This window comes from Bos indicus x Bos taurus, chromosome 9, assembly GCF_003369695.1.
Source record: "Bos indicus x Bos taurus breed Angus x Brahman F1 hybrid chromosome 9, Bos_hybrid_MaternalHap_v2.0, whole genome shotgun sequence".
Taxonomy (NCBI): domain Eukaryota; kingdom Metazoa; phylum Chordata; class Mammalia; order Artiodactyla; family Bovidae; genus Bos; species Bos indicus x Bos taurus.
In genome coordinates this window covers 14,119,240-14,140,356 of record NC_040084.1, presented here as the reverse complement: position 1 = coordinate 14,140,356, position 21,117 = coordinate 14,119,240, and the positions used below count along the sequence as shown (strand labels likewise).

Below are 21,117 nucleotides of genomic sequence, written 5' to 3'. Positions count from 1 at the left end.
TTTACTAAAAATGATGGGATCTTTTGTTTGGTTCTAGTTTATATAAAAAGTTAAATTTTAAAAATGTTATTGTTTATCATCATATCCAGAGTCTTACATATCTTTTGTTAACCTTAAAATGCCAGAAATCATAGTTCATGATGTCTATTGGTTGCAAGAATAAAAAAAAAAATCTCAAAGAAAATTTCTAAGGGGTTGACTAGTTTTCTTAATTTTTTTCCTGCATTATATAACATTGAAAATGAAATACCGACTGGCTCTTAGATTTTTATTTATTAACAGAAGAAAATGTATAGCACAGATTAATATCATCTATAACTAGTATGTTTGTTTAATTACAACAAACTATAGAAAATAATGACAGCATTATATATATATTTTAAACCTTATATAATCATCTGGAATATTCTTAACCACATCTTGGTTATTCTTTCTGGAAAAATCTCTTGAAAATGTTCACTATCAAATCATGACTTGAATTCATCAAGACTATGTTAATAATTTGAAATATTTCCAATTCTGAATTCAATACATCTTCAGTGTTTTTCATTTGAAATAATCATTTCTATATAAAATATTTTAATTGTAATATAACTGACATAAAACATTGTGTAAACTTAAGGTATACAATACACTGATTTGATATATTTATATATTACAATATGATTGCCATGATAGCATTAGTTGACTCCTCTATCATATTACACATTTATCATTTCTTTTTAGTGGTGAGAATATTTAAGATTTACCCTTGGAAACTTTGAAGAATATAATGCATCACGTTAACCATAATCACTATGCTGTACATTAGGTCTCCAGAACTTACTCACTTTCTAACTGCAAGTTTCTACCCTCTGATCAACATCTTCTCAGTTCCTGCCCCACTATTCCAAGATCCTGGTAACCACTCTTCTAATCTCTGTCTTTGTAATCTCTGTCTTTTTTTAGGTTCTACATGTAATTGACATTATACATGTTTTTTCTGTCTGACTTATCTTACTTAGCATAATTCGTTCAAGGTCCATCCAAGTTGTTGAAAATAGCAGACTTTCCCTCTTGTTCTGGCTGTATAATATTCCACTGTATGTGTACGTATGTGTGTGTATATATATGATGTTTTCTTTATTTATTCATCTGTTGACCTATGTTGTTTTCACATTTTGACTGAACACTGCTACAGTAAACAAGCAGATATCTTTTTGATTTCCTGTTTTCATTTCTTTTGGATACATATCTAGAAGAGGAATTGCTGTTTCATATGGTAATTTTATTTTAAACTTTTTGAGAAACTTTCATACTGTTTTCTATCATGGTTTAAGTAATTTATATTCCCACCAATACTGCACAAGTCTTTGGGGGTTTATTTGGGTTTTGTTTTTTTTCACATTCTTGTCAACACTTGTCATTTCTTGTCTTCTTCTCTAACAGGTGTGAAGTGATATCTCTTTATGGTTTTGGTTTGACTTTCCCTGATTATTATTGATGTCAAGCATCTTTTCATGTAACCTGTTGACCATTTTATGTTTTATCTGGAAAACTTATTCAGTTCCTCTCCTCTTTAGTTAAGCTTGTTTTTTGTTATTGAGTTGTGTGTTTTCTTCTGAAAATTTTATGGTTTCTGCTCTTATTTTTATGTTTAATATATTTTGAATTAATTTTATATGTGGTACAAGATAGGGATTCAATTCCATTTTTCTATATGTAATTATCCAGTTTTCCCAACACCATTTATGAAGAGGCTATTCCTCTCCCATTGAGTATTCTTGGCTCCCTTATCAAATATTAAGTGACCTTATATGTAGGGAGTTTTATGGATTCTCTTTTGTCTCATTGACCTATGTGTTTATTATGTCAGTACCATGCTCTTTGTTTACAATAGCTGGTAGAACGTTTAGAATCAGGAAATGTGATGCTTTCAGCATCATTCTTTCTCAGGAGCACTGTGGCTATTTGAGATCTCTTGTGGCTTCAAACAAATTTAAGGGTTTTTTTCTATTTTTGTGGAAAATGCCATTGTAATCTTGATAAGGATTGCTTTGAATCTATAGATGGCTTTGTGTAGTATGAATATTTTATCTGTGAATTTTTCTGATCCATAAATATAGGATAAGTTTTCCATTTATATCTTATTCAATGTTTTCATCAAAGCCTTATAGTTTTCATTGTACAAAATTTCACTTCTTTAAATTTTTTCCAAGTGTTTTGTTGTTTTTGATACTATTGTTAATGGAATTGTTTTCAATTCTTTTTCATATACTTAGTTTTTGATGTATTAAAACACAACTGATTTCTGTGTGTTGATTTTTCATCCTGTAGCTTTACAGGAATTCGTAGATTACTTCCAGCAGTTTTTTGGTTGAGTCTTCAGAATTTTCTATATATAAGATCATATCACCTGTAATTAAAGACAGTTTTACTCCTTCCTTATTCATTTGAATGCCTTTTATTTGTTCTTTACCACAAGCACTGCCTGGGAAGCCTAGAATCTCCTGACTATATTGAATAAGAGTGATGACAGTGGGCACTTTATCTTCTTCTTGACAGAGGGAAAGCTTTCAAGCTTTCACCATTGCATACAGTGTCAGCCGTGAGTTTCTTATACATGGCCTTTATGATGTTGAGGTATGTTCTTTCTATACCCAGTTTAGTTAGGTTTTTTATCATGAAAGGGTGTTATATGTTGCCAAATGCATCTCTTTCTACTATTAAACATAAATTTAACAATTCCATTCCTAAGGATGTTAGAAATAAAATTATTAGAAGATTGACAAAAGAACCTTATCTGATAAGATATATTATTGAGGTTTTACATTAAAGCCAATTTTGCCCTCAGATTTACTTCTAAACCAATGAGTGAGTGCACGCGTGCTCAGTCATGTCTGAGTTCAGTCGTGTCTGATTCTGTGACTCTATGGACTGTAGCCCACCAGGCTTTGCTGCCCATGGGATTCTCCAGGCAACAATACTGGAGTGGGTTGAAATTTCCTGCTCCAGATGATCTTCTTGACCCAGGGATTAAACCTGAGTCTCCTGCATATGCTGGGAAACCAATGAGTATGTTGCCTAATACAAATGCTTCTGAATTCCTAACATATTTAATAACAGGGCATCTTCAGAAAATGTTCTCATTATTTCTTTATCCCAGTTATTTATAAATGGCTGGTCTTGTTCTCTCTCCATTGAGAGAAACAATTTAAAGCAACTTGTTAATAAACTTTAAGAAGGAACTTTAGTAATACAAATGTCAGTACTTTGGCTTGTCTGAGGAGAATGAACAAAACAAAGAACACAATGTTAAATACTCATAAGACTTTCAAGTTTTGAAAATATTTACTTAGATGATTTTGAAAGTTTGAAATATACCAAACAAGTTCTTAGTCAAGTCATATTTCTTTCATTCTTTCTAAATCAAGCCTGAGTTAATAGTACCAAAAAAAGTCAAACAATGGTCCTCACCCCTTTTTTTCTATCTTCCAAACAGATAACTGCAATAAAATTGTTTTAGGAATAGAGGCCCATGAAAGCATTTTCCTGTGGGAGAATAGAAAATGTAATGGAATAGGGTTTTATACCAAATGCAAGACTTGGTGTTTTTTCTCAAGCTATACAATTGTCCTGAAATTCTTTTCCTCTTAATTTTTGCATATCCACTTTTATCTTATATTTCTAATCCAGCACCATGCTGTCCACTTACCTCATAATCATCCAATAAAAAGCTCTTCCTTCCTTCTGGTAAGGCTCATACTATTTTGCTTGTACCTCTTTTGTGATATTTATCACTTTCCATTATAGGGTATGGTTGTTTAGAAACTTCTTTAGTGCTTCTCACAGGCAGGGGCTATGGCTAATTCTTCTCCTTAGTTTAGTGTTTGAAGAACAGCAGGTGTTGACAGAAAGACAGATTCTCCTATGAATGGAATAAAAGGTCCCAGATTCCTGCAGATTCCTGCAGATTTTCAGGAATGTGAAGTGAGTCAGACAATTCTTTGTAATCCTTCATGTAAAAATTCCGCCTGGAGAGAAATGTATCGTACACCATCATTTCCCTTTCTTTCACACTGAGAATCTCAGAGGCTACATGTGAAGCACCTTCAGAACTTGTGCACTGACCCTCTTTTAACGGACAATGAACTTGCTCTTAAATTCACCCTGTGGAACCACTTTTTATCCGGTTTGGAGGGAGGGGACTTGTAGAAGCCCCATTCTAATTACTTTCTTCCTGAAGTCGGATACAAATACTATCAACATTCAGAACACTATCCTTGCTGACAAAATTGCATTATTATTCCAAGTCCAAAGGGATGGGGTAAGGAGAAAATATTTCCAAAACATCTGAAAAACAAGACAAAAAATTAAATAACGTCAATACCTGCAATATAAAGAGAAAAAAACATAGCAATGTAGGCAATTGTAATGTCCCAGAATAACTCATTCGCAGAATCGAGACTTGTAAACTATAGATTACTATTACTATTTGCACTTGTTTCTGCTCTCTTTCTAACTTTCCTTTTATGCCTTCATTAAAAATATTAATGTGTATGAATCATCACAAAAGAGAACAATCAGTTGCTTTTAATTCATTATTTCATGAAATATTTATTAAATGCCTACTGATTGCCAGAACAGCATTCAGAACAGGCAGTGGAGTTATTAATACAGAGTTCTACTTTCACTAAGTTTGTTATATTCAGGATAATATAATATTCATTGAAAATGTATGAAAATCACAGTTAAGAAAAAAATACCTTGTCATATAAAATATTCTTCCCTGATGGTATACTTAATCTTTGGAGGTAGACAGCAGAAGGATAAGCATCATATTTATCTTCTGTGTATTATTCATCAAGAAGAAAATAAGATTATAAAGGGGTTGTGAAAAGGATTTTCATGTTTCTTGCTTGGTAGAGTGAGATAGTAAAAGAGGATAATTATTAACACATACTTCATTTGGGATTTTTGCTAATTCTGAGACTATCAGATATCTGTTAAAAATGAGAGTCAATATTCAGAAGTTTGGTCAATTCAATTTAACCCCATTATTAAATATCCTCTTGCAGAAAAATGGCATTTTCCTACATTTTTAACAATATACATTTTTAACATTTTAGCATATCTGAAATTGGGATTTGCCTTAAAAGTGTTTGGTGAACTCATCCTCTTATTATTTGAGTGGTACATCTTATAGCTGATTGCTTCTCAGAATCTAAAAAACAACAACAACAACAACAACAAAACATAAATAAGAGCCAAATACTTTTTTTTGAAATATGATTACTATTATTATAAGACTTAACTTTCATTTTAAATGATAACATGGTTAGAGGATGTATTGATGATTTTGTTTGTGACACTGATTGAATTGCTGTATCTCACTGTTCACACTGTTCGCTGAACCCAGGGTAGCCAAGGAACAAGCTAAGAGACTGGAAGGAGACTCAGAGAGCCGTTGGAACTGCAGACAGAGCATCTGTAGTATAATACAACATAATCATACACAACGCTTCGGAGCTTTTCCAGGTGAAACTTATAGAGACGTATCTCACCAAGTACCCCCTGACCAAGTGAGTACCTCCTGGCGCACTCGCACAGTGCTATAGTGATCTCAGCTGCTGCATAAACCTTGTGTCGCACATGTGCAGTGCTATGAATGATCTCAGCTGTTACAGTCATTATTTACAAAATGTGGAGCAAGAGAGCCTGAACATGCCAACTTAGCTAATCGGCTCTCTCCCTACAGAGCAACAATTAAGCGTCATAAAATTTTTATATTTTAAATCTTTAGTGGTTGAGAATCAAGTAAGATTCTCAATAAAAGGACGGTAATAACATACATATCTTAAAACAAGAATGAAACAGTGCATATCTGTGCAATGAACACTGAGTTTTACAAAAGGATTAAATGTGCCATCTTTTTTTGTTTTATTAATTTACATTATAATAGAAAATAAAAGTAATTTGAGTAAGATGCATTAAGCAGTTTCTTATATCAATCAACAATTTCATTACTATGGACTGATCTGGCATTTAAATGTTAGTCTAAAGAATTGGCATTGTTATGAAAATGGAATAGTCCACAGTAAATTTCAATATTATGTTCTTGATGACTTTAGTAGATCAAGAATGGAGTGTACAAAAACAGAAATGCCTTTGTCTTCATTTGTAGAAAATGGAAATCAATATACTGATTGGATTTTGCCTGAACTTTCACCATCTAAATTAAAAATACTACTTGGATGGAAAGTTTGAATCTTTATCTACATCTGGAGTCAATTCTAGGAAAAATAGCAGTTGGCTGATTCAATATTTCATGTCTACTTCTGTCTTCTCCAAGCATCTTATCCACGTTTGCTTGCTTTTCTAGGGAGAATACGTATTATAAGGAATAGAGCATGCTCTTTACAGTCTTGAAAGACCTTAAAAATCCCAACTTTTTAGGGGGCTGATATATAACTAACTTTGGGAAAGTTGCCCTCTGAAACTGCTCATTTGTAAAGTACCAACATGGATAACCTCTTAGGTTTGTTTTAATAACTAAATATTACAGAACTATTATTGTGTGTATGTCAGGTACACAATAAACATTAGCATTTCCCTACCTTGGATAATATTAAATTAGCTACTGAACTTTTCGTATTTCATGTATTTAAAATTTTGTTCTCCAAATAAACACAGTTGGGACCAGGTTTGACAGAGTCAGTATAGAAAAAATACAGCTTTTCTAATATAAAAACTGTTTTCTTTGCTGTATTTGTTAAATAGTCATAGTGGGTAGAAATGATCAATTTATTTTATTCATGTTGTAAGAAAACACATGTCTAGAATTACTGTAAATAACCTTTAAAAATACTAGAATCTATGCAGAAATTTACCTATACTGCATTTTTCTTTTCCTTAGATAGTTCCTATGATTTCAAAACTAAAATTTCATTCAAATTTAATTTAAAATGTATCAAAACAATAACCAATTAAAAGTTTCATAATTAGATAATTATGTGAATTTTATTTATTTCTATATTGATCACTTCTTGAATATTTGAGTCTCTTCCATCACACCTTCAGAATTCTTCCTTTACTGCTGATGAATCCTATAAACAGGGGACATTAAATGGATAATCAATGAATGCCAAGCTACAGTAGCCAGAGAAATACAAGAGAAAGGAAAAGAAAAGAAAGGGAAGGGAAAAGAGAGAGGGGAATAAGAGAAAGAAATGTAGAGTGAGGATGAGGAAGAGACATAAAATGGAGGAGGAGTATATACATGGTGAAGCCATGTCCAGTAGTAAGCACCTTATATCAAGCTTTAGGCAATACATTTTAAAAGCAATTTTTGGTCTGCTATTTGATTAGGGTTCTTAAATGCAAGGTGATTGCAGATAGAGAATAAAAGTTGTCTGTAATTTTCTTTTAACATAAGACATTTTACCAGGTCTATAGTCAAGGAAGCATCCCCTCACAGAGATCTCAAATATTCCACTAAACCACAGCAACCTCACTCTCTCTACCCAACTCTGTATAGTCTAGCACTGCCTGAAAAATTGATGCGTGGATATTTTCTATCTCCCGTTCTAGAAATTCCTATAAGTCCAGGGGTTTTGTCATTCATTTTTCATTGCATTATAACACCTAGAATAGTGCTTGATACATATTAGCAACTTCATATGAATATAGTGAGTAAATGAGCTTAAGAGAGTGACCATCACATAGTCCAGGGAAGAAGAAAAATAGTGTGAGACACAGAGCAGATCACTCAAACTAAGAAGAGTAAGAAACAGCAAAGTCTCAGTCATTCCCAAAAGTAAAAAACAGATAAAAGAAAAAAACAAACAAACAAAAAAAAAACCCGTTATATATAAACAGAGGTCTTATCAAATTCTAGAGAGGGTGAACTAAAATTCATATTAAAACCCACTATTAGGTTTCTAGAATGTGTTTTGCTATTTGTAATTATGCTTAGAATACTATGGTAATTAATATATAGTTTTCCATCTATAAAGTGGATCAGCCATTTCTTTTCTTTTTTTTTTCCCCCCTTTATTGAGATATAATTGACATACAATACTGTGAGTTTTGGACTTCCCTGGTGGCTCAGTCGGTAAAGAATCTGCCTGCAATGGGGGGCACCTAGATTCAATTCCTGGGTCAAGAAGATCCCCTGGAGCAGAGAATGGCTACCCACTCCAGTATTCTTGCCTGGAGAATTCTATGGACAGAGAAGCCTCATGTGCTACAGTCCATAAAGTTGCAGAGAGTTAGACATGACTGAGTAACTTTTCCTCACTTTTACTGTGAGTTTAAGATGTACAACATGTTGATTTAATACACATTTATATTGCAAAATTATTACCACTATAGCATTTGTTAATATTTACATCATATCATATAACTACCATTTTTTTGTGGTGAGAATATTAAAGATCTACTGTCTTAGCAACTTTCAAGAACATAATACATAATTATAATCACTATACTATAATTAGATCCCTAGAACTTACAGCTGGAAGTTTGTACTTTGACCAATAATTACCTTCCCCCCGCCGCCCACCTTCCAGTCCCTGGTGACCACCATGCCAGTCCCTTATATCTACTAGTTCAGCTTTTTAGGTTCCACATATAAGTGATACCATGCAATATGGGCCCTTCTCTCTTAGCCATTTCTAATGAATATCTTCTGTTGTATTTATAAAGACATGTATTAATTCACTCATTCAGACATTGCTTAAAAATATATGTTTGAACTTGACTAAAACTTAACAATTGTAGCTCTGGTGCCCAAAGCAGACAGATCTTTAAAACTGGTGCATTAGCAATACTTCCAATGGTGCAAACCAACACAGAGATAGTTTTGCCAGCTGATTGTGAATACCAACTTGATGGTCACAGAAAAGGAGTTGTTATTGTACCTTTCCCTTCATAAACCATGAGCTATAACAGAAACTGATATCAGAACCTATTCTAGAAGTCAAAACAAGGAAGAGAAATAGGGCTTTATATAGTTAATCTTTCTTATGCCTAATGGCTTCCTGGTGGCTCAGAGAGTAAAAAACCTGCCTGCAATGCAGGAGAACCAGGCTCAATCCCTGGGTCAGGAAGATCCCCTAGAGAAGGGAATCTACTACTCCAGTATTCTTGCCTGGAAAATCCTATGGACAGAGGAGACTGGTGGGCTACAGTCCATGGGGTCACAAAGTCATACAAAACTGAGTGATTAACCTTTACTTTTACTTTCAACTATATGCCAAGCAAGAATTTAAGTATTCAAAATAACCATATGTTATTCTTATTAAGAATGGGGAGATAGGCTTAGAAATTTTAAATGTCCATCCAGGTTCACATAGAGAGTGATGAATCTGGGATTTAAACCCAAATACCACCAAAAGATCAGCTACAAAACTCACTCTTTGCAATATACTTCTCCAAAGTGCATAAACTTCATTTCAAATATTTCACAACTAATTCTGTGTTAGTTTGTATTCTGTAATAGTAGTCATTTCTATTGCATAATCCTTTTTCTCAATGCAAGTATATGGATCTGTTTCTTCAAAGAATGAATCTACTCCAAAAATACACTGAGCAAATTTTTAAAAGACAAAATGTAAATTCAAAGTATTATTTCTTGTCAATAAATTAATTGTAGAATATGGCACTAAAATCAGGTCTATGCTACCTTTTCATACAGTTGATACAGTGACATAAATGATATTATTGCACTGAATAAAAAGTGATACAGAAAAGGGAATTCACATTTATTTACATGAAGTTTTTTAGGTACACTGTATATTTTCTATTGTAGGCACAATTTTAAATAACATAAAGTAAGCTACAGATTCTCATTGGAAGTTGTTTCCCAAAATAGGCTTTTATTTTCTCAAAATAACAATAGTATTAATGAATTACTGAATTGTTGTTTAAACTGAACATCTTAATAAGACCAGTATATCCCTGTAAAATGCCATTTATCTCTCTGTATTTCCTTAAAGTACATTTTTATTTTCCCAACTACAATTTTATTTTATTTTTAAACTTTACAAAATTGTATTAGTTTTGCCAAATATCAAAATGAATCCGCCACAGGTATACATGTGTTCCCCATCCTGAACCCTCCTCCCTCCTCCCTCCCCATACCATCCCTCTGGGTTGTCTCAGTGCACTAGCCCCAAGCATCCAGTATCATGCATTGAACCTGGACTGGCAACTCGTTACATACATGATATTTTACATGTTTCAATGCCATTCTCCCAAATCATCCCACCCTCTCCCTCTCCCACAGAGTCCATCTATACATCAGTGTCTCTTTTGCTGTCTTGTACACAGGGTTATTGTTACCATCTTTCTAAATTCCATATATATGCATTAGTATACTGTATTGGTGTTTTTCTTTCTGGCTTACTTCATTCTGTATAATAGGCTCCAGTTTCATCCACCTCATTAGAACTGATTCAAATGTATTCTTTTTAATGGCTGAGTAACACTCCATTGTGTATATGTACCACAGCTTTCTTATCCATTCATCTGCTGATGGACATCTAGGTTGCTTCCATGTCCTAGCTATTATAAACAGTGCTGCGATGAACATTGGGGTACACGTGTCTCTTTCCCTTCTGGTTTCCTCAGTGTGTATGCCCAGCAGTGGGATTGCTGGATCATAAGGCAGTTCTATTTCCAGTTTGTTAAGGAATCTCCACACTGTTCTCCATAGTGGCTGTACTAGTTTGCATTCCCACCAAAACTGTAAGAGGGTTCTCTTTTCTCCACACCCTCTCCAGCATTTATTACTTGTGGACTTTTGGATCGCAGGCATTCTGACTGGCATGAAATGGTACCTCATAGTGGTTTTGATTTGCATTTCTCTGATAATGAGTGATGTTGAGCATCTTTTCATGTGTTTGTTAGCCATCTGTATGTCTTCTTTGGAGAAATGTCTATTTAGTTCTTTGGCCCATTTTTTGATTGGGTCGTTTATTTTTCTGGAGTTGAGCTGTAGGAGATGCTTGTATATTTTTGAGATTAGTTGTTTGTCAGTTGCTTCATTTGCTATTATTTTCTCCCATTCTGAAGGCTGTCTTTTCACCTTGCTAATAGTTTCCTTTGATGTGCAGAAGCTTTTAAGTTTAATTAGGTCCCATTTGTTTATTTTTGTTTTTATTTCCAATATTCTGGGAGGTGGGTCATAGAGGATCCTGCTGTGATGTATGTCGGAGAGTGTTTTGCCTATGTTCTCCTTTAGGAGTTTTATAGTTTCTGGTCTTACGTTTAGATCTTTAATCCATTTTGAGTTTATTTTTGTGTATGGTGTTAGAAAGTGTTCTAGTTTCATTCTTTTACAAGTGGTTGACCAGATTTCCCAGCACCACTTGTTAAAGAGATTGTCTTTAATCCATTGTATATTCTTGCCTCCTTTGTCAAAGATAAGGTGTCCATATGTGCGTGGATTTATCTCTGGGCTTTCTATTTTGTTCCCTTGATCTATATTTCTGTCTTTGTGCCAGTACCATACTGTCTTGATGCTTGTGGCTTTGTAGTAGAGCCTGAAGTCAGGTAGGTTGATTCCTCCAGTTCCATTCTTCTTTCTCAAGATTGCTTTGGCTATTCGAGGTTTTTTGTATTTCCATACAAATTGTGAAATTATTTGTTCTAGCTCTGTGAAGAATACTGTTGGTAGCTTGATAGGGATTGCGTTGAATCTATAAATTGCTTTGGGTAGTATACTCATTTTCACTATATTGATTCTTCCAATCCATGAACATGGTATATTTCTCCATCTATTAGTGTCCTCTTTGATTTCTTTCACCAGTGTTTTATAGTTTTCTATATATAGGTCTTTAGTTTCTTTAGGTAGATATATTCCTAAGTATTTTATTCTTTCTGTTGCAATGGTGAATGGAATTGTTTCCTTAATTTCTCTTTCAGTTTTCTCATTATTAGTGTATAGGAATGCAAGGGATTTCTGTGTGTTGATTTTATATCCTGCAACTTTACTATAGTCATTGATTAGTTCTAGTAATTTTCTGGTGGAGTCTTTAGGGTTTTCTATGTAGAGGATCATGTCATCTGCAAATAGTGAGAGTTTTACTTCTTCTTTTCCAATTTGGATTCCTTTTATTTCTTTTTCTGCTCTGACTGCTGTGGCCAAAACTTCCAAAACTATGTTGAATAGTAATGGTGAAAGTGGGCACCCTTGTCTTGTTCCTGACTTTAGAGGAAATGCTTTCAATTTTTCACCATTGAGGATAATGCTTGCTGTGGGTTTGTCATATATAGCTTTTATTATCTTGAGGTATGCTCCTTCTATTCCTGCTTTCTGGAGAGCTTTTAAAACAAATGGATGTTGAATTTTGTCAAAGGCTTTCTCTACATCTATTGAGATAATCATATGATTTTTATTTTTCAATTTGTTAATGTGGTGTATTTCATTGATTGATTTGAGGATATTGAAGAATCCTTGCATCCCTGGGATAAAGCCCACTTGGTCATGGTGTATGATCTTTTTAATGTGTTGTTGGATTCTGATTGCTAGAATTTTGTTAAGGATTTTTGCATCTATGTTCATCAGTGATATTGGCCTGTAGTTTTCTTTTTTTGTGGGATCTTTGTCAGGTTTTGGTATTAGGGTGATGGTGGCCTCATAGAATGAGTTTGGAAGTTTACCTTCCTCTGCAATTTTCTGGAAGAGGTTGAGCAGGATAGGGGTTAGCTCTTCTCTAAATTTTTGGTAGAATTCAGCTGTGAAGCCGTCTGGACCTGGGCTTTTGTTTGCTGGAAGATTCTTGATTACAGTTTCAATTTCCGTGCTTGTGATGGGTCTGTTAAGATTTTCTATTTCTTCCTGGTCCAGTTTTGGAAAGTTGTACTTTTCTAACAGTTTGTCCATTTCTTCCACGTTGTCCATTTTATTGGCATATAATTGTTGACAGTAGTCTCTTATGATCCTTTGTATTTCTGTGTTGTCTGTTGTGATCTCTCCATTTTCATTTCTAATTTTATTGATTTGATTTTTCTCCCTTTGTTTCTTGATGAGTCTGGCTAATGGTTTGTCAATTTTATTTATCCTTTCAAAGAACCAGCTTTTGGTTTTGTTGATTTTTGCTATGGTCTCTTTTGTTTCTTTTGCATTTATTTCTGCCCTAATTTTTAAGATTTCTTTCCTTCTACTAACCCTGGGGTTCTTCATTTCTTCCTTTTCTAGTTGCTTTAGGTGTAGAGTTAGGTTATTTATTTGACTTTTTTCTTGTTTCTTGAGGTGTGCCTGTATTGCTATGAACTTTCCCCTTAGGACTTCTTTTACCATGTCTCACAGGTTTTGGGTTGTTGTGTTTTCATTTTCATTCATTTCTATGCAAATTTTGATTTCTTTTTTGATTTCTTCTGTGATTTGTTGGTTATTCAGCAGCGTGTTTTTCAGCCTCCATATGTTGGAGTTTTTAATAGTTTTTCTCCTGTAATTGAGATCTAATCTTACTGCATTGTGGTCAGAAAAGATGCTTGGAATGATTTCTATTTTTTTGAATTTACCAAGGCTAGATTTATGGCCCAGGATGTGATCTATCCTGGAGAAGGTTCCATGTGCGCTTGAGAAAAAGGTGAAATTCACTGTTTTGGGATGAAATGTCCTATAGATACCAATTAGGTCTAACTGGTCTATTGTATCATTTAAAGTTTGTGTTTCCTTGTTAATTTTCTGTTTAGTTGATCTATCCATAGGTGTGAGTGGGGTATTAAAGTCTCCCACTATTATTGTGTTATTGTTAATTTCTCCTTTCATACTTGTTAGCATTTGTCTTACATACTGCAGTGCTCCCGTGTTGGGTGCATATATATTTATAATTGTTATATCTTCTTCTTGGATTGATCCTTTGATCATTATATAGTGACCTTCTTTGTCTCTTTTCACAGCCTTTGTTAAAGTCTATTTTATCTGATATAAGTATTGCTACTCCTGCTTTCTTTTGGTCCCTATTTGCATGGAAAATCTTTTTCCAGCCATTCACTTTCAGTCCATACGTGTCCCCTGTTTTGAGGTGGGTCTCTTGTAGACAACATATGTAGGGGTCTTGTTTTTGTATCCATTCAGCCAGTCTTTGTCTTTTGGTTGGGGCATTCAACCCATTTACGTTTAAGGTAATTACTGATAAGTATGATCCCGTTGCCATTTACTTTATTGTTTTGGGTTTGAGTTTATACACTGTTTTTGTGTTTCCTGTCTAGAGAATATCCTTTAGTATTTGTTGGAGAGCTGGTTTGGTGGTGCTGAATTCTCTCAGCTTTTGCTTGTCTGAAAAGCTTTTGATTTCTCCTTTATACTTGAATGAAATCCTTGCTGGGTACAATAATCTGGGCTGTAGGTTATTTTCTTTCATCACTTTAAGTATGTCTTGCCATTCCCTCCTGGCTTGAAGAGTTTCTATTGAAAGATCATCTGTTATCCTTATGGGAATTCCCTTGTGTGTTATTTGTTGTTTTCCCTTGCTGCTTTTAATATTTGTTCTTTGTGTTTGATCTTTGTTAATTTGATTAATATGTGTCTTGGGGTGTTTCGCCTTGGGTTTATCCTGTTTGGGACTCTCTGGGTTTCTTGGACTTGGGTGATTATTTCCTTCGCCATTTTAGGGACGTTTTCAACTACTATCTCCTCAAGTATTTTCTCATGGTCTTTCTTTTTGTCTTCTTCTTCTGGAACCCCTATGATTCGAATGTTGTAGCGTTTAATATTGTCCTGGAGGTCTCTAAGATTGTCCTCATTTCTTTTAATTCATTTTTCTTTTATCCTCTCTGATTCATTTATTTCTACCGTTCTATCTTCTAGTTCACTAATCCTATCTTCTGCCTCTGTTATTCTACTATTTGTTGCCTCCAGAGTGTTTTTAATTTCATTTATTGCATTATTCATTATATATTGACTCTTTTTTATTTCTTCTAGGTCCTTGTTAAACCTTTCTTGCATCTTCTCAATCCTTGTCTCCAGGCTATTTATCTGTGATTCCATTTTAATTTCAAGATTTTGGATCAATTTCACTATCATTATTCGGAATTCTTTATCAGGTAGATTTCCTATCTCTTCCTCTTTTGTTTGGTTTGGTGGGCATTTATCCTGTTCCTTTATCTGCTGAGTATTCCTCTGTCTCTTCATCTTGTTTAAATTGCTGAGTTTGGGGTGTCCTTTCTGTATTCTGGCAGTTTGTGGATTTCTCTTTATTGTGGCATTTCCTCGCTGTGTGTGGGTCTGTACAGGTGGCTTGTCAAGGTTTCCTGGTTAGGGAAGCTTGTGTCGGTGTTCTGGTGGGTGGAGCTGTATTTCTTCTCTCTGGAGTGCAAAGAAATGTCCAGTAATGAGTTATGAGATGTCTATGGTTTTGGGGTGACTTTAGGCAGCTTGTATCTTGAAGCTCAGGGCTGTGTTCCTTTGTTGCTGGAGAATTTGCTTGGTATGTCTTGCCCTGGAACTTGTTGGCTGTTGTGTGGTGCTTGGTTTCAGTGTCGGTATGGAGGCGTTTGATGAGCTCCTGTCTATTAATGTTCCTTGGAGTCAGGAGTTCCCTGGAGTCAGGGTTTGGACTTAAGCCTCCTGCTTCCAGATATTGGTCTTATTTTTACAGTAGTTTCAAAACTTCTCCTTCTATACAGCACCATTGATAAAACATCTACGTTAAAGATGAAAAGTTTCTCTACTGTGAGGGTCACTCAGAGAGGTTCAAGCGTTACATGGAGAAGAGAAGAGGGAGGAGGGAGTTAGAGGTGACCCAAATGAGATGAGGTGGAATCAATAGTGGAGAGAGTGGCATAGCCAGTAGTCACTTCCTTATGTGCACTCCACAACTGGACCACTCAGAGATGTTCACGAAGTTATACAGAGAAGAGAAGAAGGAGGAAGGAGACAGAGGTGGCCAGAAGGATAAAAAGGGGGGAATGAAAAGGAGGGAGACAGATCCAGCCAGTAATCAGTTCCCTAAGTGTTCTCCACAGTCTGGAACACACAGAAATTCTCAGAGTTGGGTAGAGTAGAGAGGGGTTAGGGAGGAGACACAGGCGACCTGGCAGAGAAAAAGGAGAGTCCAAAGGGAGGGAGAGCAGTCAAGCCAGTAATCTCGCTCCCTAGTGAAGAATGGGTCCTGAGGATTGGGTTCTTAAAGGTACAAAATTGGTACCAAATACATAAAAGCAAAAATTAAAAATCTAGAGTAGAGTTTGGAATTTCAAAAATATGATGTTAAAGAAAAGAAGAAGGAAAAGAAAGAGAGAAAAAAACGAACAAAGAAAAACAAACAAGGTCGCAAAAATTATAAAGAAAATACAGGTACAAAATTGATAACTAATACCAAAAAGCAAAAATTAAAAATCTAGAGTAGAGTTTGGAATTTCAAAAATGCAATGTTAAAAAAAAGGAAGAAGAGACATAAAGAGAGAAAACAATCAAACAAAAACAAACAATGTCGCAAAAATTATAAAGAAAACACAGGTACAAAATTAATATCAAATACCAAAAAGCATAAATTAAAAGTCTAGAGTAGAGTTTGGAATTTCAGATATACAATATTATATAAAAGAAGAAGAGAAAGAAACAGAAAAAAAAAAAAAGTCACAGAAATTATAAAAAAAAACTATAGGTAAAAAATTGATAACATATACCAAAAAGCTAAAATTAAAAAACTAGAGTAGAGTTTGGAATTTCAAAAATACAATGTTAAAGAAAAGAAGAAGAAAAAAAAAACAAAACCAAGGTCAACAAATGATAAAATATATATATATATGAAGTTTGCTGAAGAAGAAAAAAATAGGGTCTTTTTTTTTTTTGCAAAGTAATAGGTTATAAAAGTGAAAATTAAAGGAACAATAGAGGACTTAAAAAAAATTTTTTTTCTAAAAATTAAAATAAAAGAAAGAAAGAATGATCGTAAAAATAGTAAAAATATATCTAGGACTTTTTCTGGTTTTGTTGTGAGTATTGTGGGCTCAGTTCACCTTTGGCTAGTTCCTTGGTCCGACTTATATTTCTCAAGATCTATAGGCCCCTTCCTATGTAGTCCGTAGCAACCACGGGGTTTTAATCTATTGCCTGTAGCTTCCAAGGCGTTTCCCTCTGTTATAACTTCTTCTGTTTGCTGGTCTCTTCAGTGTCTGGTTACCGCCCTGACTCAAAGGGGACGGTGGGGGAAACTTTTTTTTTTTTTTTTTAGGCTCACTTGTTCAGTCGCGCTGTGGGGACAGAGGGAAGGATGCTGCAAACAAATAACACTGGCATGCGCTTGCAGTGCCTCAGCAACAATGGGTCTGCCCCCGCTCACGGCGCGTGTAGCCTCCCTGCCCACACTGCTCGGGCTCTAGGTTGTTCCGCTGGGAACAATCCGAGGCCGGCCCTGGGCTGCATGCACCTCCCAGGTCCAAGCCGCTCAGGTTCAGGCACTCAGGTAGTCCTCAGAGGCGCAGACTCAGTTGGGCCTGTGTTTTGTGCTCTTCCCAGGTCCGAGCAGCTCAGGTGATGAGGTGTTTGGCGAGCGCCAATGCTGCGACTTATCGCCTCCCCGCCACTCAGTTATCTGGGTGTAAAACTGGCGCACCTTCTCAGGCAAATGTTGACCGTCCAGACCCCCATGAAGTTTTAGTTAGCAAAGAAGCCTGCTTACAGTTTTATAGATAATGTCTCTCTGGGGCTGCGATTGCCCCCTTCCGGCTCTGGCTGCCTGTCACCGGAGGGGGAAGGTCTGCAGCCGGCTATCTCTGTTCAGTCCTTTGTTCTGTGCGCGGGCCTGGCAGTGTCTTAGGTTGGGGCTGGCTTTTCGCATGGTTGATACCCCACAGTCTGGTTTGCTAGACCAAATTATTTCGCTTAGATAGCACTCAGGGTATTCAGGCCAGATTCTTACTCTCAGCGATGCAGCCCGCGCCGCGCCTCCCTGCCCAGCCCCCGCTTGCTAATGGCGTGTGCAGGTGTCTGCGCCGCTTCTCCGCTGGGGGAGTTACCGTAGGGCTCACAATCTGCGAGTTTTAATTGTTTATTTATTTTTTCTCCCTGTTATGTTGCCCTCTGTGCTTCCAAAGCTCGGCACAGATTCGGCAGTGAGAAGGTTTCCTGGTGTTTGGAAACTTCTCTCTTTTTAAGACTCCCTTCCCGGGACGGAGCTCCATCCCTCCCTCTTTTGTCTCTTTTTTTGTCTTTTATATTTTTCCTACCTCCTTTCGAAGAGTTGGGTTGCTTTTCTGGGTGCCTGATGTCCTCTACCGGCATTCAGTAGTTGTTTTGTGGAATTTACTTGACGTTTAAATGCTCTTTTGATGAATTTGTTGGGGAGAAAGTGTTCTCCCCGTCCTACTCCTCCGCCATCTTGGCTCCTCCCCCACCCCTTTTTTTGTTTTTAATTAACAATCTCCTTGAATATATTCAACTATCATGGCAAAACATTTTCCTACAGGAAACAGAATTTTCCCACCACTCCAAAGAAGTCCAATAAATAACTTTACACTGAAGGGCCTGGGGAGAACACACACAAGGGCCCACAGATCCCTAAGCAGCCACAGGGCTGAGGCACCCAGAGAGCCAATGCCTCTGCCAACACCTCTTCCAACTGCTTCACGGAGCAAGTCCATCTGGTCAGCCCAGGGGCGAGAGCCCAGAGGCCACAGAGCACAACTCAAGAAATGGTCATGATCAAGTCTTCTGTCGAAGACCAGAGAAAGGCTTCAGGCTGCAAGTTCTTCAGTAGCACATCCTCCCAGCGGGCCGAGTCTCCTGCCACAACATCATGCCAGGAAGAGCTTGGGAGGGCTCTCTCCATAGCAGTCTTTGCTATGGGATCCTATAGGATCCACGCTGCATGCTCTGGGATTATGCTCTGCGTTTAGCCAAACACAATTCAAAGATAACTTCAAATGCCATGAAGAGGTTCTGGAATGCCACGGCTGCACGTCTAAAGAAGCGCTCCAGGAGTAGTTGCTTGTCGGGCGGCAGGCAGCAGGAGACACAGTACTCCTGGGCACTACAGCGGCCACTGGACGAGCAGCCATCACAGCAGTACTGCTTCGTGCCAGGGACGTTGAGGTTACAGCAGCCATTCACCAGCAAATCTTTCCTCTCCCAAACCTAAGCTGAGAGTCGGAGACCAGTTCATCTGGAAGGAGGTGTTTCCCTTGAATGGAGTTCAGGCACTGGTTGCTGGGCTGTCTGCTATGGCCTGAGTTAAACTGCACTTTCCACAGGGGATGGGGTTGATCGTGGTCTTGGACTTGGAGGAGATTCAGATCTTTCACTGCCCTCTCCTCCTGCTTGAAGGTGCTGGTGAGGAAGTAGACCAGCAAGAGCCTGAAGACCAGGGTGAGCACCCACCTCTTCCACAGGAGCCAGCGCCACCGTTCACCTTGCCATCAGGTTCAACTTCTGGGCGTGGAGTGCAGCAGGCCCCGTGGCCCTCAGCCCAGCCAGCTCTTTGCTAGGCTTTTATTATCACACTGACAATACTTTGACTTTTTTCACACTTGTTTAAAGGTGTGTCTCCTTCTATTATGCTATCAGCTTTCTGAGTAGAAGAATATATAACCAGTACCTGGCACACAACATAGCACATGGGATCCCATATCTGTTTTACTCCAGAGTACATAAATAAATTAAGGAAGAAAACTCAGATGTTTTTCCTCATTGTTCTTTCCAGGAATCACTTCTCTTGGATCATTCAGTGCATTTTCAGGCCTGTAATTAAGGTCATCTGACGAACACAATTTTGCTTAAATATACATTTTCCTCCTTTTTGACTTTATTTTATTTAGTATAATATTCCACAACTTGGATGAGCATAATTTGATTCCTTTTCACAGTGTAAAGGTCTTGTGCTCTATACAACTCCCCATTCGTAACCTAATTATTTTATTATTATTTCAAGGAAAATAAATATAGGCATCCAAGCAGGAAAAATTAAATTCAATTTTTTAAATTTAGTAAATTCCCTGGTGGCTCAGATAGTAAAGAATCTTCCTGAAGTGTGGGGGTTTGGGTTCAGTGTTAGGGTGAGAAGATCCCTGGAGGAAATCATGGCAACCCACTCCAATATTCTTGCCTGGAGAATCCCATGGACAGAGGAGCCTGGTGGGCTACAATCCACAGGGTCACAAAGATTCAGACATGAAGCAACTTAAGCACAGCACAATTTTTAAATTAATGCTTCTTATTTACTTGTTATTCTATAAAAAATTGAAACTAATAGATGAATAAGTAGTTTTGAGCAAAAATGTTTATAAGCCAGTATTTTTTAATCCAGAAATTGTTTTTTCTTATATTTGAAGAAAAAAAGATAAGCATCCTCAGATACTAAAGATTAAGGAAATATTCTACAAGTAGGCTGAAGTTGAAAATGCTTATTAAATATGTACTTAATATTAAAACTGCTTAATTATGAAATTTAAAATAAATAACTTCTGTGAATATAATATAAAATTATTCAAATGTTTTTAAAAGTTGTGAGAAGACATAAATTGCAAAACCCAGTAATTTAATTAACAACTTCATTTGAGATGTGAGATTATACTAACACAAAGATGAGAAATGCAAATGATAACATTCTCAAATTATAAATGAAATAAGAATCAGAATAATTGAAAGATTAGTATAATACTTTTTCAAATACTTAAGGGTAGCAAAGAATAAAAATGAAATGTTAATTTATTTTACATTACTATTGAAAAACTTTCAAAGAGAAAGAAAAAAACTAGCTCATAAGATAAAAGACACAAAACAGAGAGAACGCGAAAGGAGTATAAAAATTATGAATAAGTTGATTTCAGTAAAAATCGATAAATCTGTTACCAAAATACATACATGTATTTTCATTCTTCTCACAAAAGACTTGAGAATCTTAGGACTTGTAGGTTGGCCTCTCCATTAAAAAATAAAATAAAATCTAACCATGTGTTTTGTAAAACAGACAATCTAAAATAAGTTGTTTGGAAAGAGTCAAAGTAAAAGATTGAATGAGATATTTAAATTTTTTATATATGTATAGTATTTTATATTATTTTTATAAAATCTATAACTACAACAGTGGTCAAACTTTATGGATAATTTAGCATTAAAACTGAACAAAAAAATAAAAGATTAAGAAACACAAGAAATAATAGTGAAAACAAAGCACAAGTACACAA

General features: G+C 35.9%; 1 pseudogene; it reads right to left on the bottom strand.

Annotated features, from left to right (window-relative positions):
* Positions 1-18,386: 18,386 nt before the first annotated feature.
* On the bottom strand, positions 18,387-19,347 carry LOC113898779 (annotated as a pseudogene).
* Positions 19,348-21,117: the final 1,770 nt, after the last annotated feature.